This window comes from Adiantum capillus-veneris, chromosome 13, assembly GCF_014529385.1.
Source record: "Adiantum capillus-veneris isolate H3 chromosome 13, ASM1452938v2, whole genome shotgun sequence".
NCBI classification, from domain to species: Eukaryota; Viridiplantae; Streptophyta; class Polypodiopsida; order Polypodiales; family Pteridaceae; genus Adiantum; species Adiantum capillus-veneris.
Window position 1 is genome coordinate 79,924,545 of NC_140943.1, and position 19,240 is coordinate 79,943,784.

Genomic DNA, 19,240 nt, shown 5'->3' on the forward strand with positions numbered 1-19,240 from the left:
AGAGATCTAAGAGGATAGTGCATGATAATGATTATGATACCGCATGTAATTATTACGACGAGCCCAATGAACAATTGATATTAAATGTAGATGTATATCAAGGGGTATGAACATAACACCTTGATAGGATATAAATTAATTCGAGATATACTCGAGCAATAATAACGTGCGATAATAATTATGATAAGATGTTTATAATCCATGCAATTACCTACGTCAAATATAGTGCATGATAATAATGGTAGAATTGCATGTATGGTATAGTTGGATAGTGAGATAGGATATAAACAATAACCTACAGTCACTGTATGTTACCTCGTGTATAGATGAACAATGTCCATGTATATATACAACTCGGTATATACGTTGTCAGGAGTTTTTTGGAGCAAGGGATTGCGCATATGTACATACACATGCATGGTGCATCGAATTGTCCATCTATGTACAAATATTCAAGTGACTTAGATATCACAATGTGCAAATGTGGAGTGTGCATAGTGCATGGTACCTAAAAGATTACAATGTCATATGTACAAAGCTATTACAATAGCAAAGAAGCTAATCTAGAAAGAGTAAGGCCGAAGCAACTCCAAGCTCCGAGCGCAAGAGGATGAAACGTGACTCATTGAGGCCTTTGGTCAAAATGTCTGCAATCATCTGGTCACTTGGACAGTGTTCAACCATAATGGTTCCTTTGCGTACTTCATACCTGAGATAATGATAATGGACAGCAATGTGCTTTGACTTATTATGTTGAACATAGTCTTTCGCAAGATTAATAGCACTTTGGTTGTCACACCGCAAGGGTGTGATAGAAAGAGGAGAGTGACCAATATCAATCAGCATTTGTCGAAGGCAAATCCACTCACGAGCTGCAAGTGATGCCGCAACATATTCTGACACAATCGTAGAAACTGCAACAAAACATTGTTTCTTGCTGGTCCAAGAAACAAGACAACCATTTATAAAGAAGCAATTTCCACTAGTAGATAGCATAGATAAATGTGAGCTTGCCCAGTCTGCATCTGTGTAACCCAAAAGAGAAAGAGATTGCATAGAATCCGATGTGAGTTGTCGTCGATAGACTAAACAAAAATCTGTAGTGTCTTTCAAGTATTTCAATACACGCTTTGCAACAGACCAATGCTTAAGAGAAGGACATGCAAGATGTTGTCCAAGATAATTAGCAGCAAACAGAATATCAGGACGAGTGTTCATGCCAACAAACTGAAGACATCCAATCAAGTTATCATAAGGTTGATTTGTGACAAGTTGACCGCCATTGTCAGAAGTGTTCTTCGTAGAGCTCGCAAGACAAGATATGTTGGCTGAATGTGCAGATTCCATACCAAATTTTTGAATATTATCTGCAATAAACTTTGATTGTCGAAGGAATAAAATACCTTTTGTACGGTTCCGTTGGATTTGAATGCCAAGACAAGAGTGAATCTCTCCAAGATCCACCATATCAAATGCATAAGACAATAACTTTTTCACTTGCTGAAGAAATCCCAAATCATTGGAAACAAGGATGGTATCATCCACATAAAGAGCAAGAATCACAAAACTGCTACCTTGGCGTTTTATGTATAAGTTGGGGTCTGACGAGCAAGAGATGAATCCTTTAGAGGTGAGAAAAAGATCAAATTTTGTATACCAAGCTCGCGAAGCTTGTTTGAGACCATATAGTGCCTTATGGAGTTGAGCAACAAGGTCTTCTTTACCTGGAATAACAAACCCTTCTGGTTGTTCCATATAAATTTTCTCTTCCAAGTCACCATTAAGAAAAGCAGTTCGCACATCCATTTGATGAGCTTCTAAATCAAATTGAACAGCAAATGCCAATAAAACTCAAACACTTGTAATGCGAACAACTGGTGAAAAAGTCTCTTGATAATCAACACCAGCTACTTGGGAGTAACCTTTTGCAACTAAACGCGCCTTAAACTTGTCAAAAGATCCATCTGCTTTTACTTTTGTCTTATACACCCACTTACATTTAATAGCTGTACGGCCAGGAGGTAATTCAGTTAGTATCCATGTACCTTTAGAGATAAGACAATCATACTCTGCTTCCATAGCCTCTTGCCATTGATCCTTTTGTGGTGAATAGATAGCTTCATCCTAAGTAACGGGATCTTCAGAAGTAGAAAAATCATTATCAGCAATATCGTCATCATAAACATGACATGAGCCATGTTCAAAATCAATAGGCAGATCAACAAAAATATCAATATCATCATTGGCAGCATTTGGAGTGGATGGTTGTGAAGAGGAAAGTTGCTCTATAGGAAGAGTTTCATCTTCTGAAATAAATGGAAAAGCCTGAAGCAATGATTTAGTATCATCAGAATCATCCATGGACCATGAGCCTCCCATAAGCTGTTCGTTAAAAGTAGCATCACGATTCACAATTACTTTCTTGGAGGAAGGGTCATAGAATTTGTATCCTTTGGAAGTGTCAGAATATCCAATAAAAATAACTTTAAGACCAGGAGCATCAATCTTTGTTCGTGTTTCTTTGGGAACATGAATATAAGCAATACATCCAAAGGTTCGAAAATGAGATACAGAAGGAATGTCACCTGTCCATGTTGTGATGGGTATCTTACCAGAGGGTGCAGTAGTAGGAAGATGATTCTGAATAAATATTGCTGTCAAAGTAGCTTCAGCCCAAAAAACACGAGATAAGCCAGAATGAATCAGCATCATCTTATGGCATTGAGAATAGTGCGATTCTTTCATTCAGTAACACCGTTCTGTAGAGGCGAGTATGGAATAGTGTGTTCATGATGAATCCCACTGTCAGCACAATAACTCACAAACTCTCGAGAAACATATTTGCCTCCATTGTCACTACGAAGCTTCTTAAGGCGACGACCAGTTTGAAGTTCCGCAGCCTTGTGGAATTGTTTGAAAATAGATAATGCTTCAGATTTTTGTCTAAGTAGAATAAGGCTTAGGCCAGCAGTCGTAGAGTAGTTCACACAATTTGGTGAGAGATCGAACAGTATGTACTAACGATTTGTAAAAATTGGTTGATAGCAGGAATCTGGGCAGATCCCAGGCGGATTCCAGCCAAACTAATGCAACGCAGCAAAACGAAATCGCAGACTCACAGTCACTGCATGGAAAGTTTGTAGCGACTGGCAGCTCGAGTGCGCCATGGAAATAGAGTGCATTAGATATAAAATAGAGTTCATGGTTCGTAGGTCTGTAGGGCGACGTCCATGAAGGCAAGCCTGACAAGAGTCCTATCGCATGTCCTCTTTCTCTCTCTCTCTCTCTCTCTCTCTCTCTCTCTCTCTCTCTCTCTCACACACACACACACACACACACACACACACACACACACACACACACAAGGTGGTCTCAAAAGAGCACAGCAGCAGAAACTCTGAGTGTTCGCTCCCTGTAAAATTTGCCAGCAGCAGTATGTCCTAACGATTTGCAGAAATCCCGAGTGTTCGCCCTGTGTGAAGAGTGTGTGTGTGTGTGTGTGTGTGACAGAGAGAGAGAGAGAGAGAGAGAGAGAGAGAGAGAGAGAGAGAGAGAGAGAGAGAGTTATTGATTTTTACAATAGTATGTCCTAACGATTTGCAGAATTCTCAGCGTTCTCCCTGTGTGCAGTGTGTGTGTGTGTGTGTTAGTGAGAGAGAGAGAGAGAAATTGATTTTTACAGCATGTCCGTTCATCTGGGTACATGATGTGAGGGTTATATTTTAGGTTTTTTAAAGAGGACATAAGCTTGCTTAAAGCTTTCTGTGTGGCAGTAATGGTTCTTTTTTTTCTTTATTTAGAGAGAGCACGCATACTCAATGGCTTCGTTGAAAAATAGTGCGAGAGGTGCGGCCAATAGCACGAGCGAAGAAGGCGTCCCCGTTAAGAGGAGGGGGCGTCCTCGAATGACCGCAGAGGAGAGGTCCTCAAATGAGTCGAAGAGGCCGAAAAAGTTAATGGAGGCGAGTGCGACAATCTCCGTGAGAGGGAAGGACATAGATACATGTCTTCTTCCACGCGTTGATGAATTCTTACAGAAGGAGACATTAGCGGGGATGTGCGCAGTGGAAAGAGGAGGCACTGTTTTCCATTTTCATTTCTAGATGGTGGTTTGTATGTTGTCGTTGTTGTCTTTTATTGCCATCAACAAGAAGCTGAAGTCATACTTGGGTTGGGACAAGGAAGGGTGGGCAGGTACGAACATCCTATGAAGAGCTCTAAAGCAGAAAAATATGCATACCTTCCAGGGGATGGTAGGCTACGACATGAAGGACGAAGGGGAGTCGCACTTCCAGAAACTGACTCACAATGTCATTGTTGATGATATCAAAAAGGGTGTAGAGTTGTATACCCTTTACGGTGTAGACGACCTCAAGAATAGGGTATGCCTAACACCGAACAATATTTTCGACCGTGCTGCAATGTATTGGAAGTTCAAAATGCGGCACCCTCTAGGGAACGATTTCTTCTCCACCTTGCACATCATGGTGCGTACCGGAAAATACTACCCTTCATCATCGTGGATCATTCCTTACCAAGGCCGAGGAATGTACCTGAAATAGATAAGAGCAATGTGGCGCTGCATGGCTTTTCCCTCAACCGTGACTTACCAAGACATAGTCAGAATTTTTGTGGCCGATGACTTGTACGCCAATGCACAACCAAGAGCCGATTGGTTTAGGTCCCGATGGGATGCTATAGAAAAGTTAGCATCATATCTGTCTGTGAATAGCAAGGAGCTTATCAATACGACCGCATTTAAAGAGACCAACGTGGATGATCCAAAAGCCAATGTTATTATCATTGATGCCAGTGATGATGACGACAAGGGCACACATATAGGCGATGATTTCATCCCTCTCGTGCATCGCATAGAGGAAATACTTGTTGCATCTTGAAGGTTTATAATTCATGACTATTTCTTTTCCTTGAATCTCATTTTTTTGCCGTTGGATTCTAACTTGTTGGGCTCATTCTTGTTTATGCAAATCGTAATGGAGGAGGGGGGTCATTTGAATGATGTGGAGGCCATTGACACACAGGACACGTTGGAGGGAGTGGAGGAAGGTCTTGTTGAAAGATTAAAGGATATCCTGCTATAAATTTGAACTAAGGTCCATGGCCATGACAATGGCACCCTTAAGTCCTTCATAAAAGAGTCTGTAGAGTCAATAAAAAATGTAGTTCAAGATTGTCAAGTATATGTAGCGGATATCCAAGTAGCTCAACTAGAGGAGCAAATATTGTCATTACGCAAGGAAGTTTCATCTTTAAAAGTTCAATTGAATAAATTGAATGCACCTGTGATAAGACTCAATAATGTAATCATACGTTTCCATTCATGAATTTAATCTGATTGCTCTTCGTTCTCTATCGGATGTGTAATTGTCGTTTGTGTTTACTTGTCATGACACATCAACTTGAATTTATGCCTTACCAGTTTTTATGACTTGTTGTTTGTTATGGAATTCCTTTACCTTCAAGATTCCTTGGCATCTTGATAGAAATAAATTTATTTTGAAGTCTATCAGTATGTACCAGTATGAGAAAAACATTTTCAAAACATCCTTAATAAGAATCTTGCTTAGATTTCTGGAGAAAGCTTTTGAAGGGTGGCAGAATAGGAAAGGTGAAATGTAGTTTTCATGGGAGAGAAACTACACTGTGACAACTGTTACAGCTCTCTCTCTCTCTCTCTCTCTCTCTCTCTCTCTCTCTCTCTCTCTCTCTCTCTCTCTCTCTCTCTCTCTCTCTCTCTCTCTCTCTCTCTCTCTCTCTCTCTCTCTCTCTCTCTCTCTCTCTCTCTCTCTCTCGCTCGCTCGCTCGCTCAGGCGTGGACTCACACACACACACACGAAAGGTGATAGATGAAAAAGCGAGCAGTGCCAAGGTCTATGGGCATGTTGTGTGGCGTTAGGTACGCACCTCTCTCTCTCTCTCTCTCTCCGATTAAGATACTCGCGAAGGTGACTAAGATGCCAGTCATTGTTCACTGTAATGTGGTGCACTACATCATCATGGAGATGTATTTGCAGGTCAACTGATTCTCTAGCAGCAACCTCAGAGTCTAGTGCCTCCCATTCTCCCATCGTTAGCTTCCATCTTCTATAGGGAAAGACCATCAACAAGCTTTGCTTCACAATATGGTATCTGAACACCACCTTGTCAAAAACTACGGAGCACTTGATTCTATCTCCCTGGTGGTTGACCACCTTAGTTTCCCATCCAGATGCAAGAAACCCATTGATCGCACTTCCCCCTTTGCAAGTCCACATTGTTGGTGTCCTCTGTGAACACTTCGAAGTAGAAATTTAAACACAAACACATGAAGAGACATAAACCATGTTACCATGGCTTTATGGGAACCATAGGTGCACTTCATTGCTACTTGTACATCCACCTCGATTATCCTTTTGGTTGCTGCGATCAAGGCACTGTCCAACTTAGGCCATTCCAAACTCTCCAAGGTTGGCGAGTGAACCAGAGATAGATTAACATATCCATTTCGCCTAGGTGTGACATAAGTATGATCATAAAAAAAAACTCACATGAGGCAAGCTCAGAGGACTGACAACTAGAATAGAGCAACAACCAGTATAGAGCAACAAAAGTTCCACAAAAGTGTGAATGGCCTCAAAAGTTCCTATGAAGGACTCTATGGGCTCCCACTCTACAAAATCAAATTGAAAAACATCTGTAAACATGAACAGAAAGCAATGGAAATCTTACGGTCATCAAAAGCAACACACAAGGCAGAAATCCTAAATAGATAACCGAGAAACGTGCAAGAGGAGTAAAAATTACAATTTGCAGGAAACCTCAATGGAGCCACTGCTCTCTCTAGCTTCCGTTGTTGTGAAGCAACATACACATGTTGCACCTTCGCAAGCCTCTTGCCGTCTTGTGTTTGCTTGAACTGGATGATTCTTCCCTTCCAATGGTGTGCTCAAGAAGCCATGTGTCTCCTTGAGACCTTTTGTGCACCTCTTGAGCTGGGTTGCATCGTCACCCACATCATTCGTTTTAACTCCATCGTCACCCAATATCCATTGTTGTCTTGTACATTGCTGCATGAAATGGAGTCAATGACACTCCTAGGTCGTCGAGTACCTGATGATACCATGGGAAATAGTGGCACAACCTGCACACAAAAACTTATGATTAGACATTGCACATCCATGTCCTCAGCTGTATAAAGAGCAAGAATCCTGATGGTACACAAAGGTGAAGGATGGCACTTACTGCTATACTGCTCCACCTGCTTGTTGGCTTAATGTGGAAGATAATGTTGCAAACCATGAGAGGAAAGTAGATCCTCTCTAGAGAGCTTAATGGAGAAGGACCAAGAAACCTGTTGAGAAAAGAAATAGGGGTGATGTAGCAGTAGACTTCAGCTTTAGCTAGAGGTGTTTAGTGAAGCCCATGGAGTAATGGAGAACTTCAGCTTGAGGAGAATGCAGCCCTCAAGAATGCAGTAAGCTTGAGGAGGAAAAGGAGGTTCAAACTTCTACTACAGAGCTTTTGGGAGGGAAAACTGAAAGGAAAGAAAGAGAAACAAGGTGAAGTGAAGAGAAGTGAGAGATGGTATAGTAGAGAGAGAGGTAGGGAATGATCAACACGTTTTTGGAGGAAACTCTTTTTAGGAGAGAGGGGGGAGAAACTGGCAGCTAGTAGAGAGAGAAAAGATTGGTTTTTACTCAATTCTTTAGAGAAAAGTTCATTAGTTTCAATTTATAAGAGATTTTCTCTTTGTATTTTATAAAAGAGTACAGGTTTGACCACTTACTTTTAGGCCCTGCCATACCCACCATTTCAGTCCACATGGCATCCACCCATTTGCCCCTTCCATAATCTCTTTTTTAATCCCATGGCAAATAAAGAGGACCCCTTATACCCCATTCCCTTTGTAATGATAATCATGGGGAAACTTCATATGTACTTGGTTAATCCATACATGCACTCATATACGAAAAAACAATCACCGAGAGGGTGACTACTCAGAACAACGACGTAGAGAGAGAGAGATGATGATGGCTATGGAGTTTAGAGTTTCTCACCATGCTTTAGAATCGAATAGGGGCCGTCAAAAGGCTTCTTGATTTGGCGCAAGAGAGTGGTGATGAGAGCTATATAGAGGTATCCACCACGAAAGCTTCTGGAGAGCACGTACATCGTGAAACGAGAGAGAAGATAGTGAGCAAGTAGAGAGAGAATATCCTGCTTCTTCTTCTTCTTCTTCCCAAGAGAGACGAGCTTATAGAGATGGTGATGAAGAGCTTGCACCACTCTGTATAATAGATACGTATAGCATTGCAGTAGTAGACGCAACAGACGGCACTAAAAAATGAGGTGTCTATGCCAATTTATAGGTTTTCCAATTGCCCGGTGTGTGTCCCAAGCTACAAGTAGCACTACCTCATTACCTTCTTGCTTTTGAGAAAAAGACTCCAGTCTTTTCTAAAAATATGGCACAACTTTTGGTGATCAACTCTCCCACTTACCATTCAATTTTTCCAGTAAAACTGACCAATTGAATAGTATTTGGCAAACTAATGGACCCTTAGCTAGACTATGCCACACCCTGATGTCCTGACATAATTCAGACTTTCCCGTACTACCCCAGCGTATTTAGAGTACCGCTTATTATAAAGATAATCCCCATAAAAATCCCGTTTGGTCCCATTTTTGCTAAGGGTGATCATTTTTAAATCCAATGGAAAGACTAAAATTAATATTTTTATGTCTAGGTCATCCTAAAAAGCACAATGCTTTTCAAAAATGCCGAAAATCATGAAAAACCGAAAAATAGTGTAAAAAGAAAACAGAAGAAAAATTTTCTAAAATTGAACCACGGGCTTCCCTCGTTGGAATAGGGGACTCGCTTTTCACTAAAAAGCGTTAAAAATCATGAAAAACTAAAAATAGTGTGAAAAGCACTCAAAAAGCAGATTTTTACAAAATTGAACCATAGCTTCCCTGGAACACGTAGATCAAGGATCCGACATTGCTTTTTACAAAAAAGCACCCTAAAAGCATGAAAAATTTGAAAATAGCGGATTTTTCCAAAACTGAATCAAAAATTCCGTCTAACCTACTGGAACATGGAAATGGCCTTGGTTTTTACTTTAGAACCTTCCAATACTGTCAATCAAGCATCTTAAATAAAAAATTTGGCAAAATAGATATTGAAAGCTACTTTTCTTATTTTTAGAAGACCGAAAAATTCAGAATCTGACATCCTTCCACACTTGAAAAACTCGAGGTGTCCTCACCTGGACATGAAATCTGGATAATTTAGTCTCATTACATCATCACGTTCCCAAGTGGCATCTTCCTAAGGATATGTTGACCATTCAACAAGGTGTTAAATAATGGTCCAATCACCTAAAGGCTTACTTCTACTCTGAAGTATCACTTCGGGGTATACTTCAAAAGTTCCATCAGTAGAGGTAGATAATAGAGAATCATCAAGAATATGTTGCGGATTAGGTACATACTTCTTGAGTAAGCTGACAAGAAAAACATCAGGTACCTTTATGTGTGGTGGTAACAAGAGTCTATAAGCTTGATCATTAATCCGCTTTGTGATTACAAAAGGTCCACAATATTTTACACTTAGCTTCTTACACTTACCTATTGATAAAGAACTATGTTTGGGTTTCACTGTCAAAAATACCATATCACCCTCTTCAAAAAGTTTGACAGATTTTTTTGGATCATCATAACTCTCCTGTCTATCTTGAGCAGTCTTTCTATCCTACCATATAACATCAGTTTGTAGTTGTATTTCATCCAACACCTCTTTGGATACTTGAACTCGTATGAGAGGTTATGTCCATTTGAGTGGAGTAAAACACTCTTGTCCATACAATGCTTGAAAAGGAGACATTTCAATTGAGCCTTGGAATGAGGAATAAAAAAGTCCATGCACGCATGTGGGTCCATGTTTAATAATCTATGCACGTCTCATCGAGTGCCATGTAACTAGCCGAGTTGCGCAACATGAAAACGGTTGGAAACATGTCTACGTAACTTGCCGAGTTACGTGGTGACCACATAACTCACCGAGTTACATGGACATTTGACGTGTATGCCACGTCTTTTTTGAGAGATTCTCCAGGAAGGCATCCACGTAAATCACCGAGTTACGTGACCTGCCTATGTGTAAATCTAGTAGGCATTTCCATGTAACTCACTGAGTTATGTGGCCTGCCTATGTTGGCATAGCCACGTTACTCGACGAGTTACGTGGCAATGCCGTGTGTCCATGTACGTGGAAATAATTTGTCACCTTTGTGGCATGACCACGTCACTCGGCCAGTAACTCGCCGATTTCTAGAATTATGCCATGCGTTAGAAGATCTTGCTTTGGGCACGAGGGTAACTCGGCGAGTTAGCCACATTGTGGAGGTCATGCTTGGGTGCAGGCTACGAAAAGTGGGTACACTCTATCTTTCATACAAAGATCTCCTCGATCACAAGACAAGACATTTGTGCCCAAGCCTGCTCTTTGCATGCATCCTAAGGCTCTGACTGAAACTCATCTAACAATAAGTCACGGTAAAAGTCAGTAGCAAATGCAAGCATATCCTCTGGCTCTAAAGCAATTCACTTGTCAGGTCTCCTCAAGTGGCTAACACTGGTGTGCACATGATGGGGTCCAACTACCTTAAGGAACAACCAAGTCACTATGTCACCCACATGGGTCCACTAAGATGCCTGTCAATGAAAAGAAAACTCATGACACCTCTCCTCTATGCTAGAAATCTCCTGGCGAGCCTACTCCAATTTCTCCTCCAACCAAGGATTGTCTTGGTGCTGCTCTTGCATCCTCTGCAAGGAAGCAATGCCCCGACGGAGAGGCTGCTTTTCCTCCCTCGTTGCAGCGAGACAGAGGCCGTAGACTCTTGAAGAAATAAATGACTAAGATGAGCAAGTACAGAGGCCACTTTTCTAGTAGGAGAGTCTCGCTTGTCCAAGCCCTCTATCCAAAGAGACACCACTTTCTATCTGAGCTCTGAGTCCAACAAGATCCTTTCAGGGGTGTATAGCATCGTGATCCCCCTCTTTCGTCTATCTATTACTGTGAGGATCATTGGAGCATGGTCCGAAAAAGATGTCCCAGCCACGATGCAAACTAACCCACCCAAGTCACAAATGTGGTCACTAGCGTAGAAGCGATCTATCCAAGATAGATTCACTCCTCCACTTGGTCCGAGAGAGAGAAATCCAAGATGTCTAGGGGCCTAGAAAAGCCAGAGTGCTGCCAAACATCTGAAACTCTCAAAGTCATGCATAGCCTCTCCCAAGATACCAACTCATCTCCGTGCATGCATGGCTACCACCAATCCTGTACGTGGGCTCCTCCAATATGTTGAAGTCACCCCCAATGCACCATTGCTCTACATGCGACAGAGACTCTACAATGTGAGACGAAAACTCTACATGTGCACTTGCCACATTGGGCACATAGATGTTTAGGAAACCCAAGAGGCAACCCTGAACCTGCATAGTAATGCATTGAGTCCTTCCAGGAACAATAATACTCTATCCACAATGGCCTGTTTTCAAGAGTCTACAATAGTTATGCATACCCCTCCCTCCATACCACCAGGTCCAAATGCAACTGACCAAAATGTCTAAAATAGTCCATGCAAACGCTGACCACATCGTCTAATGCGGCTCTCACAAAGATGATGCTCTTGCAGCATAATAATATCAATCTCTCCATTCTCAAGGCATCGTTGAAGCTCCTGATGCAATGGACCCTGATGGCGCTGAAATTGGGGCCCACCTAATCTTGCACATTCCGTGAGACAATCCTCATGGAGAACAAGAGAGAACTGATGTTGCAGCAACAGCGAACCACATTATCTTTGATGCTGGCTTGGATGTGGAATAATCTACATCCGAGCGTCCCCAAGAGAGTTCTATGCGTAGGGCAACCTCCTCTATCCAAGATTACTCATGTATGTATACATAGCATGATGGGCTCTGCATGTCAGCAAAGAAGTGTACCACAATGTGTTTACATCATGCCGAGTTTGGAGGTGTCAATGAGAACTTGGCCAGGGTCCACAAAGTCTGTAACCCCCAGGTCTCCCGTGTGGTGAGAGAACTCAAGGTCTTGTGCCTATAACCACTCCATCATTGAGTCTTGAGTCCACTCAGTATGATCCCTACCACATAAGGGAAAAGAGAAACCAACCACTTAGTCCAAGGCCTCTATCCCTCTAGCTCCAAGGAATAGTACATGAACTCTAAAACAATCTGTCTCAAAGTCTGGTGAGGTGTCACCGAGAAACTACATGAAGTCATAGAAAAAGAAATCCCACGTGCAACAAATGTTGAAACTCATCAGTGCACGAGGAACAGAAAGGGGGGTACACAAGAAGGGTTTTTTATCTTTTGCCAAGTGACTCATGGAAAAAGTGCTACCAAGAGATCTCCTAGCAGCCGAGGAAGGTCCTACCCCATGGGTCGGCTACAGGGTAGGAACGGGAGGAGATGTGGAAGCCGCAGGGGACTAGTAGGAGATGGACGAGTGGGGGTGGGTGGGGGGGGGTGGGGGGGGAGCGATAGAAGGAGTGGGGTGAGGCGGGGATGGAGAGGATGTAGAGGGGGAGGGGTGGAGGAAAAATTGGGAGGAGGAAGGTCTATCAAAGGGGAGGCTGAGGTGGAGGGTGGAGCTGGGATCTAGGTCAAAATGGTTCTTTGTGGATACCCACTACTACTGACCTGGAGACTGGGGAGGCTGAGGTGGAGGGTGGAGCTGGGATCTCATCCTACTGAAGAAGGTCAAAATGGTTCTTTGTGGATAACCACTACTATTGACCTGGAGGCTGGTGACCACTCAAAGGGCATGGCTCACGTGGTGGCCCCTATCGACGTCGACCAAGAACCTGCTACCATCCCTCCTTTGTCTGAACTCCACACTCAAAGGGTGATTCTATTTGAGTACACTATGACTCTGTCTGCTATTGTTGGCCAACCCTAGGAGGTTGGGGCTGAGCCTCAAATGAAGGTCGAGGCCTCCTCTGTGGACAGGCCTTCGAAGGATGGCCGGTCGAGCGACATATGAAACACTGATTCGGGAGGCCCGAATACTCCACGCTGTGGCAGAGCCAACCACCACTCACCCTAGGTAGAAGAATGACCTTCGGGAGGGTGTGGGTGTCTCAAACCAGAACATGTATTCTGGAAATGTCAGCTGCCTTGGCAACTATGGAGACTGCCATGCAAGGTGTCTCTAGAACAATCTCAATCTTTGAGACTATCCTAGATAGTAACGGAAGCCTATTCTCTCCTCAGACTGGGGCAGAAAAATGAGATGGGAAGGTATTCCTCCTTGACAAGCACATCGGTAGCTAAGTCGAAACCATGGCGCCACTGTCAAAATGAGCTTAAACTGGTCAAATTGTCAGGGGGCTCTATGCAATTTCCTTAGATGCCATCTCGGGAGTCTCAAGCTCTATCTGGTAATAGCCATGCCCGAGAAGCTGAACATCGAGCATCTTGCCCACCTTTGCTAAAAGGCAATCATGGAGAAGATCAGGCACCTCTTCTCTGCTAGGGTGAGTGCGGATGATCTTGCAAATGATGGAGGTCACCTATAGGCGCTCCACCTCTGGTGCAAGGCTTGTTTGCTCGCTCCGCAAAAGAGAAAGTTGGATGGTGGGATCTGTAGGGTTTTGCGAGGGGGCCTCTTGAGAGTCCCTCTGGGGTGGAGCATGAGCCTCCCTCTATGTCTATTTCTCACATGGAAAGGGGCCGAGAGGAGTGAATATAACCCTCTGAGAATCTTCGGTGGTAGTGTCACAATAACATGGGGAGGGGGGGGGGGGGGGGGGGGCAACGAACCCCAATATGCAGCGCGAGGGAGTTGGAAGGGGACGCGGGTTGAGGGATGGCAAACAGCACGGCAGGGATGGGAGACAACACAGGGGGAAAGCCAGTGAGGGCGATGTAGCACAGGGGGCGAGGCAGGACAACACGGGGGACTGAAGGGGGGGTTCGGGGGGTTCACTATGTGTAAAACTACCATATCATGTGCGTTCAAGACATGTTTGTTAAACTCCTTATCTGTGAATTTTGTTAAGAATATAATGTACCCTTTTCTTTTAAAATCAGTAAGTTTTTTTCAAATTTAAAAAAATAATGCCCTTCTGTATATATATTTCTGTAAGTTTCAAGAACTTTAAATACCCTTTTGTTGAACTCACGTGATAGGTTAAATTGTTTTTAGGTGACCTACCCGGGAGAGGGGGGGGGGGGCGCAGCGTGAAGAGGATGGAGAGTGGGAAACATAGCATATGTGAATATGATAATAACACATGGTAACCACAAAAAATTTCATGTGATCACGTGATTAGCAAATCCCTAAGTAGGATAATTAATCAGTGCAAGCAACCATTGATTTGTGAGGTGCATGAAGGAAAACACATTCCAGTAGTAGGAATGATGACCCAATTATTTCACCCTCTATTGTCATGTGAAGATCCAGAGGCCACTGGCTGGTATGAACGCACCTCAAGAGTGCCTTTAAAGGGAAACAATTGGTTGGAGAGTGGGTATTCAGACTCCCACTGGTATCAGAGCCATGGAGCTAATTTTAGAAAAGTTCATGCATGAATCATTGCTAATTTGTGAGCTCTCAAGAAAGGAGATCCATGTGCAGAGTCCCTTAGCAAAGGAAGAGAGCCATTGTTGACCAAAACCAAATCGAGTAAGGCCAGGCTTGATGAGCTGGCATTGAACAGGGGAAGGGTTTTTGATTCTTTCTCTCTTACCTAGGAAACATGCATGTAGCAAGCACAATGAGCATCTTTGTCTTATCCACACTGCTGCCATTGTTTATCTTTGTAGAGAACTCATTGAGTTCTCACTAGATCGACCCAAGTTCACCCAACAAGGGTTGAAATACAAAAATATTGAAGTAGGAGGGTTTCCACACCCGGCATCCGGCCCAACTTCTTCTTGTTGGCTCAACAAAGTACTCAATGCAACTAAGGCAAAGACATCAAGGGGGACAATCAGATATCTGTAATTTCAAAAAATTACAAAGATTTTGATTAGTTGCAAGTATTCGAGAAGATCAAGTTTGCTGAATTTTGGCATATTCAAAATCTGTAAGAGAACTCCGCAAATTTGGAGGGATTCAAGAGGCAATATCTAGAAAATCGGCATCAAGCACGGGTTGCATCACTAAGGTGGCAATACCTTGCAAAAGGTTCATGTTTTTTCGCAGTCTGATTAGACACGGTCTTTTTTGACGGGCATCTAAAAATTAGCAAAGCTCGCATTTCAATGAGGATTTCCAAAATCTCAACATTGACATTGAAGATTCTCTATGACTTGGAAAAATTAAACTAGGAACTAGAACGGCTAATTATTTTTTATTGCAATGGTTGTTATTTGATTTTGATATGTTCTCTGCCGACAATTTTCTCTTAGGTACATCTTTTCTCTTGCTAGGACAACACAAAATTGTCATAGATTCGGATATTGACATGCAGCATATGTTTGATTTTGAAAATCTTGCATATGTTTCACCTGTTGTTGCCCGATGGCTGACTACTCTCATAGAGAGCACTTGCATAGCAACGTGTTGGTGGATGATAGCTACAAATTGCTTGACATCCAGAAGTTTAGAGCATTGCAAACACAAATGATTGTTTTAGAGTTTAATTTTGCAAAGTTGAAAGAGAATGTCACCAAAACGTGTGATATGTTTGTGCAATTCATGCAACAATCAACCAAGGGCTAGGCTAATGAGAAAACTAAGGTTTCTACATCCTTGCACTTGGGAGGAGATGGTTGTAGGAGCAGGGCTTTAGGGTTGCACATACTGGGGTAAAGCCCCATGTGGCTGGTTAGGCCAAGTGCCCGCCCAATTCACTTATTTGTTATGTACATAATAGAATAAGGGAGCTCACACAATCATAGTGAGTTGTTGCCCTTGTAAACATAGATCTCCTCTTCTTCTCTCTTCTCCATTGCACACACACATAGGCTCTTGCTTACGCACTTCAACTAGTATTAGAAAACTTCAACACATTTTTGGAGATCTTTTTCTGTCCATAAAAAGGTGTATGTTCGGGCAAATTTCCACACTTACAGTCTGTTCTTTTTTGCTCTGCAACTTTGCAAGAGGAAAGTTTTCCAATATCTCTGCGATTTTGAGATATATTTCTCATACTGCCTGCATGTTGTGTAGGACATGCTGTAGATTTTGCAGATTAGATTTCTTGTAGTTAGAATCAGCATTTCAGGTCGATTCCTCTATTATTGACCGTTTTCATATGCTCTACAACTTTTCATAAGGAAATTTTGGCACATTTTGCACGGTTTGGGAGTTATCTATTTCAATAGGGTGGTCTAGTGTTGTATGTTCTTATACTTACAGGTCCTTTGCATTGCACGAATTTTCTGGCATGGGTATAAGTACCGTTACGACAACATACATTGCAAATTGATATGCAAATGATGTACACGTATTGTGGTGATTAGAGTGCTTTCAGAGGTAATTAGCTACATCTGGAGAGGTCGGATTGAGCTTGGTCCTTCTCTTGTTTTGTGCATATATGGTTTTCTCTCAATGAAGAGAGTGTGGGCTGAAAATTTTAGCAAATTTATGTACATAAGATGAGAATGTTTGGTGGATGTATGCACTCTTGTGGACTCGGAAGATACGAGAGTAGATTCATCACATGTTATGTGCATTGACTTGTGTGATTGAGTAGATTTTGGAGAAAGTGTGGTGCACGGATTTGTAGAGAGTTTCGTTGGCATTTATGACACGATTGTGAGTTGAGTTTTTAGTTGATTCAGATGCTTATTTGATGCACATTTGGTGCATGTTTTGATGCTTGTTTGTATTGCCATGTGGATGCACATTATGTGTGCTTTTTGGCGATGATATTCTCCATTTTTCAATGGCATATGTGGCCTATTTTTCAGCTATTTTTAAGCATCAATTTGTGCCATACTTTGCCTCGTTTGCATCCAGGTTCTTGCCAGTAACTTCCTCGCTTGCAGAGTGTGATTGATTCACTATTGCAAACTCCTTTTGTAACGTGCATTCAAGGGGTATAAAGAAATCTTGTTTTTTAATATGTTTGAAAGCACAAAATGATCTCTTATTTTAAAAAAAACCTAAATTACAAAAAAAACCCTTTAACTTGTGGAAGTTCCCAAAATACCCCCAATATTTTGTCATAAATTTCCAAAATTCCCTCCAAATTCCCAAATACCCATGGTTGTAATGTTAAATCTCTCCAAAGACAAAAAAAATTTGTAGCTTTCATAAGAAGACTGATTGTCTATCAATACAAGATGCCCTTTTTTGCATGGTAATTTTTGTCAAATTACATGTTAATTACTAAAAAATGGAATTTAATTGTCAAAAAGAAATAAGGATTAGAAAATCTTGGGAGTTTTTGAACTTTAAGGGGTATTTTGGGAATTCTCACAAATTAGAGGGATATTTTGATAATTTTATCAATGGGTTCCTTTCATAAAAAGAAGGCACATATAACTTCCTTTGCATCTTCATTGGGAATGTTCGATTAAGGTGAAAGAAAACCTTGTATTGACATGGTGGAATACTCATGTTTATGCTCAACTTATACCCCTTTCCCACATGATGGGTGTCCCCCCATTCAAATACCCTTTATGTTCTACAAATAGAAAGACCATATTTTGAGACATGTGTATGGAAGTATGTGATCGATTAACCACCTTTTGGAGTGAGCTATTGATGACTCGCTTTCCAAACTTACGAATGTTGTGTCCTATTATACACATGCTAAAAGGTTATTTGTCCGTTGTGGTAATAGGGAGACCAAATGGGTCCATAATATTTGTGCATCACCCATTCGTAAATTCATCCTCAAGGATATTCAATATATAGAGTGGTCAACATTTGAGCCGTATATATATGCTCTGAGACCCCAATGCCTGTCCATAAGGGTCCTAAGAATGTGATTAATCTTCATACATCATCGATGAGGAAAAGTGAGAATATGGATACCATTGTAAGTACATTGAGAAACACATTACCTAGCAAAAGAACTAATTTAAAGCATTGTTCACAAAATATTAACACTTTTTGAGTGGTAAGAACTTGATAACCTTTGAATCATGGTGGAGCATGTACCACCTTGTGGTGGTGATAATTTGAAAGTGCCGACAATACTCTGCTCCTTCCCGTTGAGCTCAACAATACTCTTTATCAGATGATAAAACCAAAGTTATGTGAACCTAATGTAAGAATTAAAATCCAAGCTAGAGCTTTCATTCATTGGTGAGACTAAAGTGGTGAAAGTGAAAGGTTACTGAGCTTAAAGTTATAGATGCTCCAAATGTCGAAGTGTTTGAAGTGGATGAAGCTCAACCTGAAATGATTTTTTTACATTTTTTGAATTTTGACCTTGTGAATCAAAATTTGAAGATGTGAGATGTTGGTTTTGATGATTCAACATTGTCAATCTCATATAATTTGGACCAGATTTTGCAAAATATTGAGCAAGAGATGAAGATTTTGAACCTAATTTTGTAAAATGATTCTGAAGTTTAAAGAAATTTGATGTTTGTAAAGTTGCATCATTTGATGAATGGAATGGTTGACTTGCAAAAAGAGGGAGTCTAATTTGCCGAGAATGATGGATGTTGAATAGGAGATGTTTGGGGAGCATTTGGATCATATTTTCCATGGTTCTTGGAAGCACTTTGTTTATTTGAGAATATATTTAAGAGATATGTATGAGAAATTTTAGATTTGCAAAGGGATGCATTTTGCAGGAATGCAGTTTTCAATCATGCAGAATTCGATATTGCAGATTTCAGGGATGCAGGGGATCCTCAACCTAGTTTCAATTCTCTTTGAGATTTATGGGCGGTGTTTAGTGATTACATAGTGTGTAGTTTGTGAATCTTGGACTAAGTTCTAGACTCTTCACTTTACACTTTATAATTACTAGCACTTGCTTTTGGTTTTTTAACACAAGGGATTTTGTGGGTGTCAAGTCCGAATTTTGAGAAAATTCTACAACCTGAAGTATATCCCTTACCCAACTTTATGAATCAGCTTGAAAAACAAGATTTTTAATGAAAATCCTTTTCTTTTAAGAGATGACAATACATCTCCAAAAGCAAAATAAAACGTTAAAATATATTTTTTGAATGTTGAAGTAGTAAAAGTCTAGCTTCTAGCCTTGTGACATTCAACTATCTATAGGAA

General features: G+C 41.4%; 1 pseudogene; it reads left to right on the forward strand.

Moving 5' to 3' along the window:
* Positions 1-4,103: 4,103 nt before the first annotated feature.
* Positions 4,104-5,345, forward strand: LOC147444322 (uncharacterized; annotated as a pseudogene).
* Positions 5,346-19,240: the final 13,895 nt, after the last annotated feature.